The sequence below is a fragment of the Triturus cristatus genome, chromosome 5_2 (genome assembly GCF_964204655.1).
Source record: "Triturus cristatus chromosome 5_2, aTriCri1.1, whole genome shotgun sequence".
Lineage (NCBI taxonomy): Eukaryota > Metazoa > Chordata > Amphibia > Caudata > Salamandridae > Triturus > Triturus cristatus.
In genome coordinates this window covers 888,781,000-888,803,644 of record NC_140588.1, presented here as the reverse complement: position 1 = coordinate 888,803,644, position 22,645 = coordinate 888,781,000, and positions in this window count along the sequence as shown.

Here is a 22,645-nt window from a genome sequence, read left to right as displayed (position 1 = left end):
TCTTTTGTGGGACATTGTTTGTGTTCTAATTGGAAGGGGTTTTGTGTTGTTTATTTGTTGAGTGTGTGCAGCCACAACACTACCTTTGTTTTAGTTGTAGATAGAATACCCCTTGCTTTGGTCCTGACGAATGGCCCGCAGACTATTCATTTGTTAAGAAACATGTTGACCTACCGCGTATGAGAGCGCTACAACCTGAGACATAACCTCAGCTCAACGCCTTATACTCTCTTGTTTTTACTTAGGGTAGGAGACCCCTTGATTAAAGTTGTTTTCATATGTACTCCCAACCCTATGACCTCTAACACACCAGTACACACTCATCTACACACACTAGGCCCCTCACCCGCACGTCATCACACGCCAATTGGAAAAAGATCTCCGTTAAAGTGTCTCTACTATAGGGAGCCCGTCGGGTATTGCACCGCCGACCCGACAAGGAGCAGCTCAATGATGAAGCATGACATCCGATAGGGTGCGTGAGGGCATTATAATCCAATAAAATGGATTCCCAACTTTGAACCCTCCTGGTCAGGTTGGTCTATATTCCCTGTCATTGACTCGTCTCAGACGAACAGCATATTTCTTTTGTTAAATACTCTCCAGGGGCCTTTATGCTGGACCTGTCCAAAAGTCCCCTGTCCCCCCTTGGGTACTGAAGAAGTTGGCAATAACATCTTGACGCAAGTCAATTCCTTCTTCTTCATCACTACCATATTATTTTGGCATTTCAACATCCTCACCAGGTGGCTCATCATGGTCTTCTTCCTCTGCAATGTATGAGATGTTCTGTTGCATGGCTGTGTAGTGTAACATGCAGCATACCACTGTGATTTTGCACACCTTATTGAGTGGGGGAACATAGAAATCTGGCTCTCAGGAGCCCAAAACCCACTCCACTGGCCTCTGTGTTCTTCCATGGTCCTCATTGAAGCTGGCTTCCCCTGTCATTGTTGGATTCCTTAGCAACCACGGTCGGTTAGTATAAGCTGAGTCTCCTATATGGGAAAAAAAGCCAAACTTACTATTTTTGCTCATTAGAATTGAAATTCACAAAAACTTCTATTGACAGATTGTACTTACCAACAAGCCAGGCTCGCTCATATCCAAGTTATGACCTTTGCATGGGTATGGTGCTGTTCCGACGTACAAAGGAATCATGTTTTGATCCTGAAAAACGTGCACACACGCATGTGATGTACAAATCTGATAAGCACACAACTTGCACATTGAGCGAATGTAAGTTTTTACGACTGCGGTAGACTTGTTCTCGGTCGTGTGGTGGCACTAAGGCAATATACGTGCCATCAATTGCTCCAACCTCATGTGGTAGACAACCCGAATAATAATAATCTCCCTTCACATTGGCTAAACACTCCATTCGTGGAAACTATATGAAGCTGTTGATGTGTCATTATTGAAGAAAAAACTTCTTGTAGCACACCACTAAATGTTGGTTGTGACAGTGTACCAGATACTGCCACAGTGTATTGGAATGATCCTGTGGCCACAAAATGAAGTACTGCCATGATTTTGACTATTGGTGTAAATGATGAGGCATTCCCATTGTGAAGCAGAAGATCAGGCTCCAGCTGAGACATAAATTAAGAATAGTTTGCCTATTTAATTCCATTCTTCCATGGTGGAAAGGTCTGGAAATGGTCTAAAAACGTCAGGTTGTCATCTCCTCACTCTCCCTGGATTCATATGTCTGCATTTAAAATAAAAAAATAGAAACTTTTTGCTAACATATTTTCAAAGCAAAACACAAATTTCAATCAATCAATCAATCAATCAATAAATCACGGCATTTGTAAAGCGCGCTACTCACCCGGGAGGGTCTCAAGGCGCTGGGGGAAGGGGAAATGTCACTGCTCGAACAGCCAGGTCTTGAGCTGCTTCCTGAAGGAGAGATGGTCTTGGGTTTGCCGAAGGTGGGTGGGGAGGGAGTTCCAAGTCTTGGCTGCCAGGTAGGAGAAGGATCTTCCTCCGGCGGTGGCTCTGCGGATGCGTGGAACGGTGGCGAGGGCATGGCTGGTCGATCGTAGCTGGCGGGTGGGCGTGTAGAAGGTCATGCGGTCGTTGAGGTACTTGGGGCCCAGGTCGTGGAGAGACTTGTGTGCGTGGGTGAGGAGTCTGAACGTGATTCTCTTGCTGACGGGGAGCCAGTGCAGGTCTCTCAGGTGTCCGGTGATGTGGCTGTGTCGGGGGATGTCCAGGATGAGTCGTGCGGAGGCGTTCTGGATGCGTTGGAGTCTTTTTTGAAGTTTGGCTGTGGTTCCGGCGTAGAGGGTGTTCCCGTAGTCCAGTCGGCTGGTGACGAGTGCTTGGGTGACGGTCTTCCTGGTTTCGGTGGGGATCCATCTGAAGATCTTGCGGAGCATGCGCAGGTTGTTGAAGCACGAAGATGTGACGGCGTTGACTTGTCTGGTCATCGAGAGGGAGGAGTCCAGGATGAAGCCCAGGTTGCGTGCATGGTCTGTTGGTTTGGGAGCGGTGCCCAGGGCAGGGGGCCACCAGGAGTCATCCCAGGTGGAGGGTGAGGATCCCAGGATGAGGACCTCCGTCTTGTCCGAGTTCAGTTTGAGGCGGCTGTTCCTCATCCAGTCGGCAACGTCTTTCATCCCTTCGTGTAGGTTGGCTCTGGCGGTGGTTGGGTCGTTGGTGAGGGAGAGGATCAGCTGGGTGTCGTCGGCGTAGGAGATGATGTTGAGGTTGTGATGGCGTGCGATGGCTGCGAGGGGGCTCATGTAGACATTGAAGAGGGTTGGACTGAGTGAAGATCCTTGTGGTACGCCGCAGATGACTTCGGTGTCCTCGGATCTGAAGGGGGTGAGGCAGACTCTCTGGGTTCTTCCGGCGAGGAACGAGATGATCCATTCCAGTGCTTTCTCTCGGATTCCAATGTTGCTGAGGCGCTTCACTAGGGTGCGGTGGCAGACAGTGTCGAACGCCGCAGAGAGGTCCAGGAGGATGAGGGCCGCTGTTTCCCCGTTGTCGATCAGGGTTCTGATGTCGTCGGTGGCTGCGATTAGGGCGGTCTCGGTGCTGTGGTTGGCCCGAAACCCGGACTGCGAGGGGTCGAGGGAGCCGTTTGTCTCGAGGAAGGCGGCAAGCTGTCTGTTGACGGTCTTCTCGATGACTTTGGCCAGAAAAGGAAGGAGCGAGATGGGACGGTAGTTCTTGAGGTCGGTGGGGTCTGCCGTTGGTTTCTTTAGGAGGGCGGTCAGCTCGGCGTGTTTCCAGCTCTCCGGGAAGGTGGCGGTGTGGAAGGAGGAGTTGATGATGTCCCGGAGATGGGGTGCGATGATGGCGTCGGCTTTGTTGAAGACATGGTGTGGGCAGGGGTCGGTTGGAGATCCGTTGTGGATGGAGTTCATCGTGCGGGTGGTGTCTTCGGTGCTGATCGGGGTCCAGTTGCAGAGGGTGGTGGTGGCAGGCGTTGGTTCGGTGGTAGGGTGCGTTGTCTGTGCGTCGAAGCTCTTGTGTATGTCGGCGATCTTGCGGTGGAAGAACGAGGTGAGTGAGTTGGCGAGGTCTTGCGAGGGAGTGATGTCGTTGTATCTGGCGCTGGGGTTGGAGAACTCTTTGACGATGCTGAAGAGTTCCTTGTTGTCGTGTGCGTTGTTGTCAAGTCGTTCTTTGAGTGCCGACTTCTTGGTGGCGCGGATCAGCTGATGATGTTTTTGGGTGGCGTGCTTGAGGGCGGTCCTGTTGTCTGTGGTCTGGTCATGCCGCCAGGCTTTCTCGAGGGTGCGGCAGTTTTTCTTGGATTCCTTGAGTTCGTTGGTGAACCAGGGGGTTTTCTTGCTGCCGGGTCTGCTGGGAGGGTTCTTTAGTGGTGCGAGGTCATCGGCGCAGGCGGTCAGCCACTCGGTGAGGTTGCTGGCTGCTTCGTTGGGGTCCTCTGTGCTGGCGGGAGTGTTCTGGCTGAGGGAGGCGGTGAGCTGCTCGGCGGTGATCTTGCTCCAGCTCCGGCGGGGGGCCTGTTGCGGGTGGTGGTGGGTCGTAGTTCTTCTGAAGCTGAAGTGGACGCAGCTGTGGTGGGTCCAGTGGAGTCCGGTGGCGTGGCTGAAGGAGATGTGCTTGCTGGATGAGAAGACGGGGTCAAGCGTGTGGCCGGCGTAGTGGGTGGGGGTATTCACCAGTTGCTTGAGTCCGAGGTTGGTGAGGTTGTCCAGCAGGGCGGTGGTGTTCCTGTCGTTGTTGTTCTCCAGGTGGAAGTTGAGGTCCCCTAGGAGGATGTAGTCAGCGGAGGGGAGGGCGTACGGGCTGATGAAGTCTGCGATGTCTTCGCTGAATTGTGTGTGTGGTCCCGGGGGTCTGTAGATGAGGGTGCCTCGGAGGGTGGTCTTGGGGTCAGTGTGTATCTGGAAGTGCAGGTGTTCGGCGGCGGTGAAGGTTTCGTCGGAGTTAGTCGAGATGCGGATGGTGTTCTTGCGTATGATGGCGATGCCTCCTCCCGTCTGGTTGATGCGGTCCTTCCGGGTGATCTTGTATCCGTTCGGGATGGCTGTGGCGATGTCGGGCGCTGAGGAGGCGTTCATCCAGGTTTCGGTGAGGAAGGCGACGTCAGGTGCTGTCGCGTCGAGTAGGTCCCAGAGTTCCACGGCGTGCCTGTGGATGGAGCGGGAGTTGAGCAGGATGCACTTCAGGTGGTTGCTGCTGGTGCTCGACTTGATGGTGCAGGTCCGGTAGCAGGTGAATCGGCAGGCTTGGTAGGCGAAGGGTCCGTGGGTGCGTCTCGGGGTGGCTCGGTAGCAGGCAGGGTTCTGGCCGGCATTGAGTGCATAGAGAGTGGCGGCGTCGTAGGTCCGTCGGGTTGTCTTGCATCGGCGGGGGCCAGGGGTTCCGGCATTGGGTGCGGTCCAGGCACGGACGGGCGTAGAAGGGCTTGCCTTTGGCGCGCCTTCGGCGCTCCCGCTGCGCGTCTGCGCGGTCGCCATTTATGGCTAAGTGGGAGGAAGGAGCAGCTGGGAGGCGGGAGCGGGGAGGACACGAAAAGGGGCGTGGCCGCGAGGACGACGGCGGAAACCGGAGAGCGGGGCAGACACAACAATCACCTAAAATCACAACATTTATGCACAAAAACAATTACAAAATGCAGAGATAACAGAAAGGAACTAGAACACAGCTGGGGGACAGTGCGAGGCAGGCAGAGGGCAAAACGAGTCTGCGAGCAGCAGCAGGGCACACGAGGGGGCTCACACAGCTGGGGGCCGTGCGGCGCGGGGGTGTCCTGAGAACAGGTCACACTCACCTGCGCCGCGCGGTCGCCATTTATGGACAAGTGGGAGGGAGGAGCAGCTGGGAGGCGGGAGCGGGGAGGACACGAAAAAGGGGCGTGGCCGCGAGGACGACGGCGGAAACCGGAGAGCGGGGCAGACACAACAATCACCTAAAATCACAACAGTTATGCACAAAAACAATTACAAAATGCAGAGATAACAGAAAGGAACTAGAACACAGCTGGGGGACAGTGCGAGGCAGGCAGAGGGCAAAACGAGTCTGCGAGCAGCAGCAGGGCACACGAGGGGGCTCACACAGCTGGGGGCCGTGCGGCGCGGGGGTGTCCTGAGAACAGGTCACCTGCGCCGCGCGGTCGCCATTTATGGACAAGTGGGAGGGAGGAGCAGCTGGGAGGTGGGAGCGGGGAGGACACGAAAAAGAGGCATGGCCGTGAGGACGACGGCGGAAACCGGAGAGCGGGGCAGACACAACAATTACCTAAAATTACAACAGTTATGCACAAAAACAATTACAAAATGCAGAGATAACAGAAAGGAACTAGAACACAGCTGGGGGACAGTGCGAGGCAGGCAGAGGGCAAAACGAGTCTGCGAGCAGCAGCAGGGCACACGAGGGGGCTCACACAGCTGGGGGCCGTGTGGCGCGGGGGTGTCCTGAGAACATCTAGTTTTAAAAATACTTTTTAAAAATAAGTACATACATTACATTTTTTTATTTAAAATTTTTGGAAATCATATTTGTAAATAATACATTGCATTTTTTAAAAAAAATTTGTCATCAAAATTCAGTCAACGGAAGTATAAACAAAACTGCACAAATATTGCATTTAATCACAGTAACGCACTATAGAACACTTTTTGTGAAAATAAATGAATAACATTAGCACTCTGTTAGACCTGTCAGCCCTTTGGGTGGTCCCTCCTCATCATTATTTATTTTGTCCCACTTTTGCCTCAAACCCTGTTAGTATTTTTTCCTTTTTGGGAACCACCAGACTTTTTAGTATTGATGCAGATTCAGGGAGCCATTTTATCTACCCCTGGAACTTCTGTCTGAGGGCCTGAAACACAAAATGGTGGCCACCCATTGTCACCTGTGACATCACTGGAACCTACCAGCACCTTCCAGAACATTCCAGAACCCTGTGACAGTGTGAGGCAGGTTTAGAATGTTGGGAAGGCATCTCCAGGTGGGCAGTTGGAGTTGGCAGTTGGCACCTGACTGGTGAAGAGAGAGGAGCACAGAACTGAAGGAGGAAGGAGTGAGGCAACAGGGGTGGAAACTTGTGCCTGGAGTGGGGTCCAGAAACCCACCCTTGATACTAGTCCCTGCTGACTGAGCCCAGCCTGGAGCCCTGTGTGGGAGAAAGCAAGAAAAACCATCTTAAGGACCTGGACAGCCGGAACAGGCCTTAAAAGTAAAGAACAGCAAGTTCCTGACCTGGTTACTGGTAACTTCCTGAAGTCCGACGTCGAGAAGCCTGGAGACCTGGAGCCCGAGGTGGAGAAGCGGCGCTGACTGGAAAGCAGACGTTGTACCCGGAGCCGCCAGAGGTCGAGAGAGGGCGCCGACGGAGGCCGTGGAGACACCAGAGGTCGAGGAGGAAGACACCTGAGGTCGAGTGTGCGGCGTCGACGGGGGAGTGAAGTCCGCCCTCCGGAGTCGCCGGAGACCGAGGTGAAGCGTGCCGGAGGTCGGGAGTGGAGATCGCACTCCGGAGTCGCCGGAACCTGAAGAGAATCGTGCCGGAGGTCGGGAGTGGAGGTCGCACTCCGGAGTCGCCGGAACCTGAAGAGAATCGTGCCGGAGGTCGGGAGTGGAGGTCGCACTCCGGAGTCGCCGGAACCTGAGGAAAGGAGCACCGGAGGTCGGGAGTGGAGATCGCACTCCGTAGCCGCCGGAAGTCGACATCGAGCCAAGGCCGCCCGACGTCATCGAACCGGAGCCGCCCGAAGTCGACATCGAGCCAAGACCGCCCGACGTCATCGAACCGAGGCCGCCGACATCGAACTGGAACCGCCTCCCGGCGTCGACAAGAACTGTCATTGAGCCGAGGCCACCGACATCGAACCGGAACCGCCTCACGGCGTCGACACGACTCCAGCGGCGTCAGAACTTCATAAAAAGGGCAGTAAGTGGAATAGAGGGCGCCTAAGGCCCTGTGAAGCCCTAAGAGACCATCCTAGAGGCTAGGGAGGTGCTGGAACCAGCTTGATAGTGCCAGGGGTGAGCTGAGACTAATACAGAGGGGTTGTGTAGTGTGGGAGAGCCAGATCTCTAGATTCCCCCTTGATCTACCTCAGTTTAGGCCTCAGCCTTGTCCAAGCCAGGTAGTACACCCCGCAGGTCATCCAAAACTCTACAAGCTGGGATTGGGCCAATTCATCCCATAGTACCTCAGGAATGTGAACTGATTTTCAAGTGTCACTGTTGGCTTTTATTATTTATTGAGAGCACTGTATTTATTGTATTCATCCTATTTATGGCCTCACAGTATTTATTGCCTCACAGTATTTATTGTTTCACAGTATTTATTGTCGCACAGTATTTATTGTCTCGCAGTATTTATTGCCTCGTAATATTTAATTGCCTTTTATGTAATGCACTTATATTTATGCCTTGATTATTTATGATCTACCTTATTTATTGAATCGTTGAAGTATTATTGATTTGATTTACCCTTCCACAGGAAAAGCCTTGTGTACTGTGATTGTATTATTATTTATTTAATCAGCAACTAAGAGAAAAGAAGATAAAGAGATATATTTTCAGTATAATTTTTAAGGTGTAGTGTCGTTTTTGGAACGGATGCACGCATGGTTATTGTGTGGGTATGACGTATGCTTAGCACGGTGCCTGATCCCTGACCCCTCGAGCCAAGCTACCACAGTGTATGTCTGGGAGAACACCACCACCCTTCCGGTGTGGGAGTGTTTTTCTAACACACTCTGTATATGTAAATGTAAACAAAGTAGCCACAATTTTGAGTCACAAACACACTATTTCACAATCGACCTTGCCGTCAGGACATTAGCAATTAGGCAGCTGTAGGCAGAAGTTGACCGGGTAGTGGGTGGGAAACTCATCGACAGACACTGTCAAAGGCTAACATGTTTGAAAGCAACATACAAAGCCAGTGGATGTTTCCGTCTCCGTTGACGATTGCGCACTTTGTGTAGATATTTCTTTTCAAGAAAACCTCACCTGCCTCATAACACTGCAACCAACAACACCTCCTAAACTTTTGCTCCTGTTTCTGACATCTGGGAGCCATGATGACAGGAAAAGCAGGTGACAGGACCCCAAACTTCTCACCAGAGAAGCTGGAGTTGCTGGATACAGAGGTCCTGTCCCTGTACAGCCATCTGTATGACTCACCAGAGGAACAGGTACATGTTAAAAATGAAAATGCAATACTGACTAACTTGGTTTTTTAATTAAACACAGACTAGAATGTCTCTTTTAGTTCCTGAGGGAACTTATGGTCTGTATTTTTAAACACATAATTAGACAACACCACAACATATGCATGTATTGTGTGTTCGATCCACTATTTTTTATTTGGTGTGTATTTCTATACACATCTATGCATATTTAAGAATTTCAAGTTAAATCTACAAAATTAACATTATGTTAAATTAGAAAATATTATACTTTCAATACAAATTAACACACACACACAGACACACACACACACACACACACATATATATATATATATATATATATATATATATATATATATATAATCTACTGGCGGTCGCCAGTAGATAGTTATAGTTAGGACTGTGTTTCCATAGGAAATCCGCAGCATTCTATTTGGAATAACTTTGGCGCCGGTTGACGAATCCTCGCGAAATTTTCAAAATAGGTGGGGCGCTCCGCTCCGACCCTGAAAGTCTCGGGGGGATTCGTCAAGCGGGGGCTGAGAAAAAAGGGGGGTCCCAAAATGCGTTTTCCCCATGCAATTTTCCATAGGGACCTTTAGTCCAAGGTACAGCCCGAACGGCTGAACAGAATTACTTGAAATTTGGCAGAGAGGTAGTCCTCAGCTCAGGGAAGTGCCTTTTGCAGGTCTGGTGTCAATCTGTTCAGTAGTTCCTGAGAAAATCAAAAGTAAAATCATATATATATGTGGGCGGAGCCTAACCACACATCTCATCCTGAGATCTGATTGGCTGTCAGCACTTCATCCAAGAAGTGTTGGCAGCCATCTTGGGACCAATATACATGATAGCACCTCATTAAAAAGCATTGCAGTTAATAGAAGGTTTTAAGACTTTAGTTACATTATAAATCATCTGTTGATGGTACCATACTCATTTTAGGAATTGTGGTATGTTCCAAGGTGATTTCACCATGTGAAAAAGCCTTCTGCTGGGATATCATGATTGAGAGAAAAATATTTTCTCATGCTTTTCCCACAGTGGTTTGGAAGGTGATCTATAAGCTAAACTGAGAGCTTATTTTCTGTAAATTCACATTATCTTTCTCAGTCATGTGAGAATGAAGTCTGACATTCTCAGTAAAACATGTACATCCAACAAGGGCAGAGACTGTCAGTTGATTCCTTTGTGTTCTACTGCAGCTTCCCAGAGTGTTCCAAAGAACAACTAGAGCGCTAACAGTCCTACTTATGATAAACGTATGGCACACCTGAAGCCATCTTGCTTGGATTAAAGTGGTAACTCTTAAAACATTTAATTTCAAAAGGAACAAAATGAGGGGGTTCATTTTTCCATAACAAGTATGATTAGCGCTGCAGAAAGAAAAACTAGGGCACATTTTGACTTCTGAAATCCTCTTTTATTTTATTAAAAAATTCTGACATGCAGACTGAAACATGCACTTTCAATACCAGCAGCAGTTTTCCCTGGTGAGCAGTAGCTTTACTACAGTGATCTAATGAGCAAAAAGAGTGCTAACATTCTGAATTTATGGCAAATGTGTGACACATCTGAATGCCTTCTTGATGGAATCAAAGTAAAAAGCTGAAAGTATTTCCTACTGAGGAGACTGCAGTAAATGAGGAAATTAGGAAACTTCATAACAAATAAGTCTCCCAAGATGGCCACCAGAGACAAAAGAGCCCAAATATAGCCCAAATATCACCCAGATGTAGCCCAAGTATAGCCCAATGACAGAATGTCCCAGAGTGTTCTTAAAAACAACTAGAGCGCTTACTGTCTTCATTATGACAAAAGTATGGCACACCTGAAGCCATCTTGATTGGAATAAACTGGTAACACTTAAAACATTTAATTTAAAAAGGAACACAATGAGGGGTTCATTTTGCCATAGAAATTATGATTAATGCTGAAGAAAGAAAATGAGGGCACATTTTGAGTGACTTCTCAAATCCTCTTCTATTTCGTTAAAAAATTCCGACATGCAGACTGAAACATGCACTTTTAATACCAGGAGCAGACTTCCATGGTGAACAGTAGTTTTACTACAGTGATCTAATGAGCAAAAAGAGTGCTAACATTCTGAATTTATGGCAAATGTGTGACACATCTGAATGCCTTCTTGATGGAATCAAAGTAAAAAGCTGAAAGTATTTCCTACTGAGGAGACTGCAGTAAATGAGGAAATTAGGAAACTTCATAACAAATAAGTCTCCCAAGATGGCCACCAGAGACAAAAGAGCCCAAATGTAGCCCAAATATCACCCAGATGTAGCCCAAGTATAGCCCAATGACAGAATGTCCCAGAGTGTTCTTAAAAACAACTAGAGCGCTTACTGTCTTCATTATGACAAAAGTATGGCACACCTGAAGCCATCTTGATTGGAATAAACTGGTAACACTTAAAACATTTAATTTAAAAAGGAACACAATGAGGGGGTTCATTTTGCCATAGAAATTATGATTAATGCTGAAGAAAGAAAATGAGGGCACATTTTGAGTGACTTCTCAAATCCTCTTCTATTTCATTAAAAAATTCCGACATGCAGACTGAAACATGCACTTTTAATACCAGGAGCAGACTTCCATGGTGAACAGTAGTTTTACTACAGTGATCTAATGAGCAAAAAGAGTGCTAACATTCTGAATTTATGGCAAATGTGTGACACATCTGAATGCCTTCTTGATGGAATCAAAGTAAAAAGCTGAAAGTATTTCCTACTGAGGAGACTGCAGTAAATGAGGAAATTAGGAAACTTCATAACAAATAAGTCTCCCAAGATGGCCACCAGAGACAAAAGAGCCCAAATGTAGCCCAAATATCACCCAGATGTAGCCCAAGTATAGCCCAATGACAGAATGTCCCAGAGTGTTCTTAAAAACAACTAGAGCGCTTACTGTCTTCATTATGACAAAAGTATGGCACACCTGAAGCCATCTTGATTGGAATAAACTGGTAACACTTAAAACATTTAATTTAAAAAGGAACACAATGAGGGGGTTCATTTTGCCATAGAAATTATGATTAATGCTGAAGACAGAAAATGAGGGCACATTTTGAGTGACTTCTCAAATCCTCCTCTATTTCATTAAAAAATTCTGACATGCAGACTGAAACATGCACTTTTAATACCAGGAGCAGACTTCCATGGTGAACAGTAGTTTTACTACAGTGATCTAATGAGCAACTAGAGTGCTAACTTTCAGAATTTATGGCAAATGTGTGACATATCTGAATACCTTCATGATGGAATCAAAGTAAAAAACTGAAAGCATTTCCTACTGAGGAGACTGCAGTACATGAGGAAATTAGGAAACTTCATAACAAATAAATCTCCCAAGATGGCCACCGGAGACAAAAGAGCCCAAATGGCGCCCAAAATCACCCAGATGTAGCCCAAATATAGCCCAATGACAGAAGTGTGCAAAACACTTATTATTTTGTGTTTTTGCAGTGTAATATAGTGCAGACTTGTCAGGTATTGGAGTGCTTTACATGAGCATTGGTTACATCACACAAGAACAAATTCATTTTGGTTGTAGACATGGGGAGACTAAGTGATTTGACCAGAATCACAGAATGTCGAGCTGAAGCAGAAACTCCAACCTGGTTCCCCAGTTGCAAAGTCTGCAGTTCTGGAAGTAACACCACATCCTCTCCCCTAAGTGCAACATTTAATCAAGTGGTCAACTGGATAAAAAAACATAAAGATAACAAATAATTTAAAAGTGCTTTGTCGCTATTTGAAAACTCAGAAAATATGTCCTTATTTTAGTCTTTTAGAGCACTAACCATAATTTTGATGCCAATAAGACCCTCTCATATATGTAATTTCTAAAGGAAATGCTCTAGGTATTACAGTTTTGATTACATCAAGATGACGTCAGGCGTTCCACACTTTTGTAATAAATATAGAATGTTAGCAATCTAGTTGTTCATTAGGATACTGTTGAGAGGCAGAGGCCAGGGGCACGGACTCTGAAAATTGAAGGCAGGTAGGAGGGTGCAAAGGCAACAATTTAACCACACTGAGCAGGCAGGAAGGGCCGTGGCAGCACAACAGACTATGGAGGGCAGTGGAAAGGAGGGCAGGGGCAACAAACCAACAATACAGGACTTGCAAGAGAGGCTGTGGCAATGTAATAGACCATTGTGGGCAGAAGGAAGAGGCAATGGTAGTACAACCATACATGCCAACAGACCCGATTCAGCCAGGAAATGTCCAATGTTTTTAAGCTCAAATGGGCTTTATTTGATCTGTCTCCTGTCTACAATCTCCTCTTTTTCAATGTAACTCAAAGGGGAAAATCAATACCCCAGTTGTTTTTCAAAATCTCCCTCTTACCAAGTTCAAAATGTTCGCAAGTATGGTACATTGGATCATGGAAGGAAATGGGGTAGGGACATGGACTTGGATAACAGAGGACAGGAGGGACATGGAGAGGTGCACCAAACTGACCCTGCAGGGCAGGCATCAGGGTTTGCAGCAGCACAATACACCACACAGGGCATGCGGGACGGGAGTGCAGCACAACAATCCATAGAAAGCAAGAGGGAGGGGACAGGACCATGCACATGGACAACAGAGAACAGAGGGGCAAGAGGCAATGGTAGCTAGCTGACCATAATGGACAGACAGGAGAGAAAGCTGCAGCATAACAGACCATAAAGGGCAGGAGGAATGGATCAGGGGCATTACAATGGAACAGACAAGCCAGGAGGGAGAGAGTAGGGGTCTGCACATGTAAACAGAGGGCTGGGGGCAAGGGGGCAGGGCAGGAGCAGCAAGATAGCCATGGAGGTCAGGCAGGATGGGCACTAGAAGCAAGACACACCATGAAGAGCAACAGTGAGACTGTGATGGCATACACACAGACCATGGAGGGAAGGTGGGAGGGGGTCCGGGGCAGCTAACTGACCACGCAGGGAAGGTGGGAGGGGCCATGGCAGCACAGAAGACCATGCATGGCAAGTGGGAGGGTTAGTGGCAGCACAATGGCTATGATGGGCAAGAAGGAGGGTGCAGGGGCATGCACAAAGGACGATGGAGGATAGAAGGGAGGGTCAGGACCTGTGCACAGACAAGAAAGTTCAGGGGAAGGGGCCTCACAACAGACCGCACGGGGCAGGCAGGAGGAGCAGTTGCAGCACAACAGACCAGGGAGGGGAGAAGGGTGTGGCAGTACAATGGACCATGTAGGACAGGAGGAAGAGGATAGGGGCATGGAATGTGAACAGGCAGGGTGGAGGTGGCAGGGACAGGTTACAGTCATCTGACAATGCTAGGCAGGTGGGAGGGGAGTGGCAGCTCAACAGAACACTCAGAGTAGATAGGAGTGGCAGGTCCATGGAACATGGTGGGCAAAAAGGATGGAGCAGGGGCATGCACAAAGACATCGGAGGGCAGGGGGAAGGAGAATAGGGGCAGCAAGCTAAGCACAGAGTTTAAGCAGGAGGTCAATGATGGGGCATAGAATTGGGCAATGGAGGGCAGGAGGAGGGGACTGGTACATCATACTAAATTGAGGGCAGTGGCAGCACATCAGACCATGCATGGCAGGAGGGAGGAGGCTAGTCCATGGATTCACACAACAGAGGATAGGGAGGAGGGGGATGGGGCAGCAAGCTAACTGTTCAGAGAAGGCGGGTATTAGGAACTTTATTGTTTTTAAAACGTGTGTCTGTGCGAACTACTTAAAATATGAACAAGTATGCAGCATATTCTCACTTTTATTCCGGAAGAAGAGGACGTTTGTGACTGAGACTCCGGGCTCACTTGGCAGAAACACCCCCTGACCCTCCACCACCTGACCCTCCACCCCCTATCGCAAAATGTAATGCCCGTGAAAAGGGTAGGTGAACTCAGTGTTATATAGAACATAGTCCTGAGAGCACGATTGAAAATGAAAACTAGATATAGTGTATGGTATAAACTATGCACCAAAAAGTGTGATATAAGATGAACCCGGGCGTGAAATATAATATGCAATACATTGTGCGCAATGACAGATTCATTGGAGAGCGCAAGATAGCACAGGCACTAGCGCGTGCTATGCGATGTGCGCCTTGGAGTGTAATATGCACAGGGCAGTGTTGTGTAACCTAACTAGTCTCTAAAGTTGTAATATAAAATATGTGCTGGGGAGTGTAACGTTGCGTATGCACTGTGACAAAGATATGGATCCCAGATTGTAATATGTATGGCATAGCACTGTGCGTTATAACATAGGCATCGAGGAAGGCATGTTAGATGGGGCAATATAACCCGTGCGAAGACAAGTGTGGCATGACATATTCACGGGGTGGTGTTACAGTGCACATGGGCTAGAGAGTGTCATAGCATATGCACTAGCTGGTGGAATACAACACAGAGGTGTGTGGCACTCGCCAGGCAATGGTGGGTGTAACACAGCATTGGGCTCTGCCAGGAGCGCGCTGTGACTCTCAAGTGATGTTCGTCCCCTTTCCAGAGAGTAAAATAAAAAGTATTACACATCCGGCAGTGGATGTGTGTTTTATTAACCGTGAGGGGAGTTTCTTACATAGTTTTGGTCGAATTTTTGTCGAATCCCCTTTGAATGGCTTGGTGTGCATGTGTATTAAATGTGCCCGTCAATAGCTACCCATGTTTGTATAAATTAACGACAAGGGTGTCTACAGGGATTAGGCACGGTAGGGCATCAGACATGTCAGAGCTTCACTAGTGGTGTAAATACATTCCACGTGGATTCATTGTATGCATAGTCGCCTTTTAATGAATATCACTCAAATCGTCATGGTGATTGGTACGTACGGTTTGTCCAGCATGTCCTAGGTGTGTCTATAAATATATATTTTTTTAAAATAATAAAAAACAGTGGCCGGCCCTGGGGATTGGGTTAAAAAAATATAATTAGGAGACAGGCCCTGGGGGATGGGGTCATCAGGGCCAATAAATTAGAATAAGAAGGGGAACCACACAGCCCCCCTTCTTAAAAAATTAAAATAAATAAAAGACTGGCATTGTGCCAGAGGCCACGCCCCCTCCTTGCAGCACTCTGCAAACACGCCCCCTGGCGAGTTGTAAGTTGGGGAATTAATTCCTCTTCAATACTGAGGGTCCCTGAGGGCCAACTAGCCCAACAGGCATCTCCAGTATGCGCCAGGGAGCTGCGCTGCAGACAGGTGTTCTGAGGCCAAGCCCCTTTTTACACCTCTGCAACGCAGCTCTGTGGCGCTTACTGGAGGGTACCTAGTGGTCTAGTTTGACCCTAGGGACCCTTAGGATTCAAGGGGACTTAATCTCTCAACTTAGAACAGCCACAGGGCGCGTTTACACAGTGGTGAAGTTGAAGGGAGGGGACGGGGCCTGAGGTGACGTGTGCAAACACGCACTATGGCACGTTTTAAATTGGGGATATAATTTCCCTTCAATACTGAGGGCCCCTGGGGGCTAACTAGCCCGCCAAGTGCTTCCAGTAAGCGCCACTGAGCTGCATTGCAGAGAGGGGATCCAGGCTGTGCCACTTTTTACACCTCTCTGCAACGCAGCTCTGTGGCACTTACTGGAGGTACCTAGTGGGCTAGTTGGACCCTAGGGACCCTCAGGATTCAAATGAACTTAATCTCCCAACTAAAAACGGACACAGGGCGTGTTTACACAGTGGTGAAGGGAGGGGACGGGGCCTGAGTTAGCGTGTGCAAAAACGCCCTGTGGCCTGTTTTAAGAGGTAGTTTTAATCCCCCTGCCCTATTATATACTAGGGGCTTACAGAGGAGGTCATGCTAATCACAGGGGGACCCCAACGCATAATGTTCCCTAGTGTATGTAGGTGTTTTCACTGTATTCTAAGTGTCTTTTAACATAGCACTGGCTCTAGGACTGGTTAGTCAGACTCAGTTACCACCAGTATCCATCTGAAAAAGTTGAGGGTACAGGATGATTTTGCAACAAGGATTCTTTCTGCTCTTCTTTTTGTTCTTTCTGCACGTTATCCTTCTTCCTGCACTTTTCTTCGTCTTTGAGGACTTCTGTTGCTTCTTTCTGCACTTCTTCTTTTTCTTTCTGTGCATTTTTTCTTCTTTCTTCACCTGTCCTATCTCTGTAGGCATAGTTAGAAATTAGCATTTAAAAAACCTTTGAAATTCACAGAAAAAACCATAGGTTTCAGGCAAGTTATAGTTAGGAATTAGCATTTAAAAAACCTCAGAAATTCACTGAAAAAACCATAGGTTTCAGGGGTGTTATAGTTAGCTGGACTTTTCACTTGTACAAAACCATTGAAATTCCCCCGTTATAGTTAGTTCAGCTAACTATAACTCGAGCGCCCGCAATGCACTGCTGATGACCTCACATATTACATCACTAATGACATGGTCAGTGACATCACTCATGACATCACTGATGACATCTCAAATGACATCACGCATGACATCACTGATGACATCATCCTTGTGATAGAGTGGCAGACCTCCTCTCACCCTAATATAACCTTTGATACACACATTCAAAAATAGAGACTAAAATTTTCAAAACAATGGACATACCAATACCAGTTACAACAACCTCTTCAGTAATTCTAAGATCCACATACACATCCACTCATTCACCAACAGTCCTATACAGTCACTCATACATGTACTCAATCATCATATGTACTCATACACCTATACATCCTGTTACACAATGCCACTCATCCATAGAGTTACTCACACACATAGTCACTCATGCTAATAAAGAATCAAACATACATTTACTTGCATATACAGTTATGCACACACCACCACACTTACTTCTACGGAAACTTACACATACTTAGTCTTTTAAACAATCACTTATAGAAACACATACTTATTCATACAGGAACTCTTTCAATCTCTCACTCTCACATATACTCACTTATATACACCAATAGTCACATATACTAGTTTAAAACATATGTAGTTACTCATAAAGACACTATTGAGACAGTCATTCACTCACTAACACACCCGTACACACACTCATCCACCCATACAGTCCTGCACACATGCTGTCTTCAACACATACAAACAGTGAGTCACTCATTCATGGACCTATGCACTACATAATACCCCCCCACCGAACCATGCAGACACTCAGACTGATACTCAAAAAACCAACTAATAACCTATATAGACACCCATGTAGCTACTCACCAACCCATGCATCCACTTATACACAAAGTGAGAGACTGATACAGATATTTACATATTTAAACATTACTCACTAAGCCATGTATTCACTATGATACACTTAATCAGTCAGTTACACAATCAATTTTTCAAAAACAAATCATCCATTTAGACACTTATATACCCATTTATTCTTCCATCGACCTTGAGATATACATATATAAAACATATTTAATTTTCAGAAAAACAGACATTCACTGGATGATGTAATCAGTGATGTCATCAGTGATGTCATTTGAGATGTCATCAGTGATGTCATGAGTGATGTCACTGACCATGTCATGAGTGATGTAATATGTGACGTCATCAGCAGTGCATTGCGGGCGCGCGAGTTATAGTTAGCTAAACTAACTATAACGGGGGAATTTCAATGGTTTTGTACAAGTGAAAAGTCCAGCTAACTATAACACCCCTGAAACCTATAGTTTTTTCAGTGAATTTCTGAGGTTTTTTAAATGCTAATTCCTAACTATAACGTGCCTGAAACCTATGGTTTTTTCTGTGAATATATATATATATGTACAGAGAGAGAGAGAGAGCGATAGATAGATAGATTTTACATGCCAAATACTTTTTTTGCTATTTGTATTATCCCACAAACCACTAAGCCTAGATCAAGTGTCTCCAACCAGTAGATCATGAGCTACCTGTAGCTTTCAGACACCTTCACAGTAGCTCACAGCCTTGAGTTAATGTTAAAATAAGCACAAGGTCATATTTTCCTTTTAAAGTTCAGGGAAGGCTGTGTTTATTTTACATTATCCTCATCAGGCTCCAGATGGCAGAGCATGATAATGTGCAGTGCTCAGTTGGATTGATGACCCAGTCTGTTGCTGGGCCACAGAGGTGAACAACCGAAGAACTGAGGTATTTAACTCTTAAATAAAAGTCCTTGGCAACTCAGTATTGGAGCTCTGAACAAAATGATGTTCCTGAATGCTTTTAATCGAAATGTAAAGTTACCTTAATGATTAAGTTAACTCTTCATTTCAATGCCCTCCCATTTCAAAGTCTCACATTTACAAAAAGTAGGCCCCTTATTCCCAGTGAACACTGTGTCATTTGTATAACAGAATAAATACAGCAATTTTTTAAATGAAAGACAAATGTTCCATATTATGAACTTTTTGCAGATTATTTTTCTGCACTTTAAATTTCTCCCTTTTATAAAAAAAGAAGAGCTTGTGTGTGCAATACAGGTATGTCCTGTGCTGAAAGTACATATGAAACCGGCTCTAAGTCACCCATACAAATATGTACCATTCATACACAGACATGTTCATACATCCACAAAGACTGCACTCTCATAGACACACATAGCAGCCCTTTTATCGTGCTCTTAGCCATAGTACGTTGTTCAAGCCATTGTATCTGGCTCTATGGACATTAGCCTTAAAGTCAATAAAGCTGGGCATGAGGGAGTCTGGTAACAATGTGCAAGTTGTTTAGCATTCAGTAGCTCACAATGATTTTTTTCTCACTAGTCAGAAGTAGCTCTCATTACAGAAAAATGTTGGAGACCCCTGGCCTAGATGATGTCACTGACCTGGATTTGTTACATAAGGACATTACTATGGATAAGGGTACTCAACAGGTTACTGCAGTTTTTTATTTTATAAAAAAAATATATGCTGTTGTAACTTTTTAAAAAATGCTTGTGATTAATTTCTCAAAATTGTATTACATCACTCCAGTCACAAAACATTTTTCATGTCTTTTTTTTTTTTTTTAATCCATACCGGTCAATGCCCATCAAAAGAAGACCATATGGAATGCCATTGCAAAGAAAGTGCGGACCCTGGGGACCCTACCAGCGGTGCAGCATTCACTGCGATGGGAGGACCTGCGACTCTGGACCAAAAAGTCAGCTGAAGTCTAGCTCGGCCAGTTATCCCAGCATGCGAAGGGTGTGCGCCTCACCCTGACTCTCCTAATGGCCTGCATACTTACGGTGGCCCATCCCCAGTTTAATGGGTAGTTGAGAGCAGCAACAGTTCTCTTTGACCTTGTCATGTTAAATAACTTTTTTTGTTACAGCAAGAAATGATGGCATCAACATAAAGGCTGACACATGTCCAACACACAAGAAGAGTTCTGGAAGGAGTACGTTTAGCACAAGGTGTATGATGATGTGTTTTGTATATTAATTTGTGGAAAATTATACCACTATATTTCTGATCACTACCTAAGGACTAGTTTGAGCATATACATGCCTGCCTAAAAAAACATAAATGAGTTTGTTTTATGTTATAAGGGACAGTTGTACCAAACAGGCCACAATCTATGATTCGGCCAGGTGTGATGCTAGATGTGGTACAGTGGATGTTTGTCAGGAGGAGACCGACCTTACGCCCTCCAAAGTGCCCCACCTACCTTGGAGAAAGACAACGCTCTCTTGAACCAGGAAATGCTCGGATGCTGCGGCAGCTAACCCTTGGTTTGCGACCCCTTCCCTACAGGGAGAAAGAGATGCTCGTAATAAGGAAAGCCAATCAGATGTTCGGGTGCCTTGAGAAAAGGCGTTATCGGATGAAGAGGGACATCAGGAGGAGGAGGAGGAGACCGGAAGGCGGAACCCAGAGGAGTTGCTGAACGCTGTGGCTGAAGAAAGTGAGGAGATTCTGAGAATGGGAGGCGAGGAGACCGACAACAACTGGAGCGGTGACGAGTGGTCCGAGGAGTGGTGGAGTCCTCCCAGGTGGAGCGGAAACTCTGCCGCAACTCAGGAGAGTTGCGGCCCAGATGGTGAGTAAACCGTACACTGTCCTGAGGCTGTTGTCTTTGGGGACTGGGTAGGAGTGCGAGGGAGTAGGGAGAGAACAGGAAAAGGGGAGGGTTAGCATTCCACAATCACGGGTGTGTGCTCTGTTCTCACAGTGACTGCATGTGAATTTTCCGTTTCATCACGTCCAAATCCCCCTCTTCACAGTTTTCTTCTTTTGTTTCTTTGATGTGTGAAAGGACAACCATACCGGTGTATCTTTAGTGTCACAGGGAGATGTTCCCCTGACTTCCAGGTGTGCAACAAAGCTGCATTTCCACACACTAAGGGTTGTTAACTGGGGAAAAAAGGAAAGGGAGGAGGTTGGGGGAAGATAAAGTCGATCCCAGCCGGGGACAGACCTGAAGAAAGCGAGGCAAAGCTTAACAAGACGGGGCATGAGACCAGAACCATCTTAATTTCTTCCACTCTGTATATACATACTAGAGCCCCTTTCTCCTCACTTACAGCGCGGTAACGGTTTCTAAACTAACCATAAAGAGGAAGATACCCTTCAAGACCACTTACCGTCCTGTTTCTCTCTCTTTAAGCTTCCTGCGGGGACAACAAACCACAGAGCCACATTGGTGAGTTGGGATTATAAACAGGCAATTGTGAGTATGAGAGCCCAAATGACTAGAAACATAAGAATAAATGGCTACATTAAAAAAAAAAACATAGTACAAATATGATTTTGCTAAAAATTACAATTACATTTTTGTTAAAAGTGACAGATTTGCTTGATATCTTACTAATTCACAAATGTGCACATAAGTCAGTCTGTTTTTTTGAAAAATGAATTTGATAGGCATACATTTTCTTAAAAATTAGACAGGGATGTGAACACATTGGTGACAGGGTAAAACATACCCCAAAACATCTTATTTTTGTCCTTTGTTATGTGCAGATGATAAATCAGTAATGAAAAAAAATAGATTAGTTAAAGGGACTTTGGCAGATGGAATTTTCCATCACATATATGTTGAAGTATCCCATCTGGGAAAAATACCAATCAGGCACAATAAAAAACTCATTAGGAGATTTTAGAAATGCATCAAGGATAAACATTTTTCATCTTTCGCCCACTGAAAAAACTGGTCAAGGACTTTCTAAGGGGACACTTCAGACACAGCATAGTGAAAACAAAACTCTATTTTCCCATAGATCAGGGTGGCCTCATGGCCCCGAATCTAGACAATTGCAATGGGTTGCCAGGTGGATAGCCGATTGCCACAGAGGAGACACTGCAACCACACCTCTCAAAACTGATAGGACTCTTTCACCCCTGCTCAAATACCAAGACGCCAGACTTGTTGCTGCTCAACGTGGTGCATAGGTGCTACCGTAGAGCACTATACATCACCCACGCAGTCACTCCATATGCACCAGCCTTGCCACTAGAGGGTGCCGCAATAACCACAGCGGCTGATCTACAACCCTGGCAAGATGCAGGGGTCCAAGACATAGGGGATCTGTCACACGAGGGAACATTAACTCCGTACACTCCGCTGGTAGAGGAAGATGAATTGCCCACTGGCCATTTTTCACTTCACCGGCGCTTGCCACCAAATGAGGTGATTTGTCCACCGAACCAGCGACGCACCTCACTGTACAATATATACATACATCATGGGATGGGGGACACCTAACCAAATTGATTGCTGCCTCGTTAAGACACCATACAGCGGCTGACTTGTCGCCACTCAGTCAGCCTTGGAAAGACGTAATGGGCTGTCCATTCACAAACTCAGAATGGTCCTCGGTACTGACAAGCCCGATACAAATTCCTAGGAGCGCAGGCCTACGCCAAATTCAATTCTACATCGCCCATAGAGCATACCTCACTCCTGCAAAAATTAACCAGTACTTCCAGTGCCAAGATGCTGCATGCTCTGCATGCTCACTTACTGATGCGGATCTATTGCATATACTCTGGGGTTGCGCCGCCCTATTTGGCTACTGGAAAGTGGTAGCAGATACCCTGTCACAATGCATGGGCCGTTTCCTCTCGCCCGAATGGCACACCTACATCCT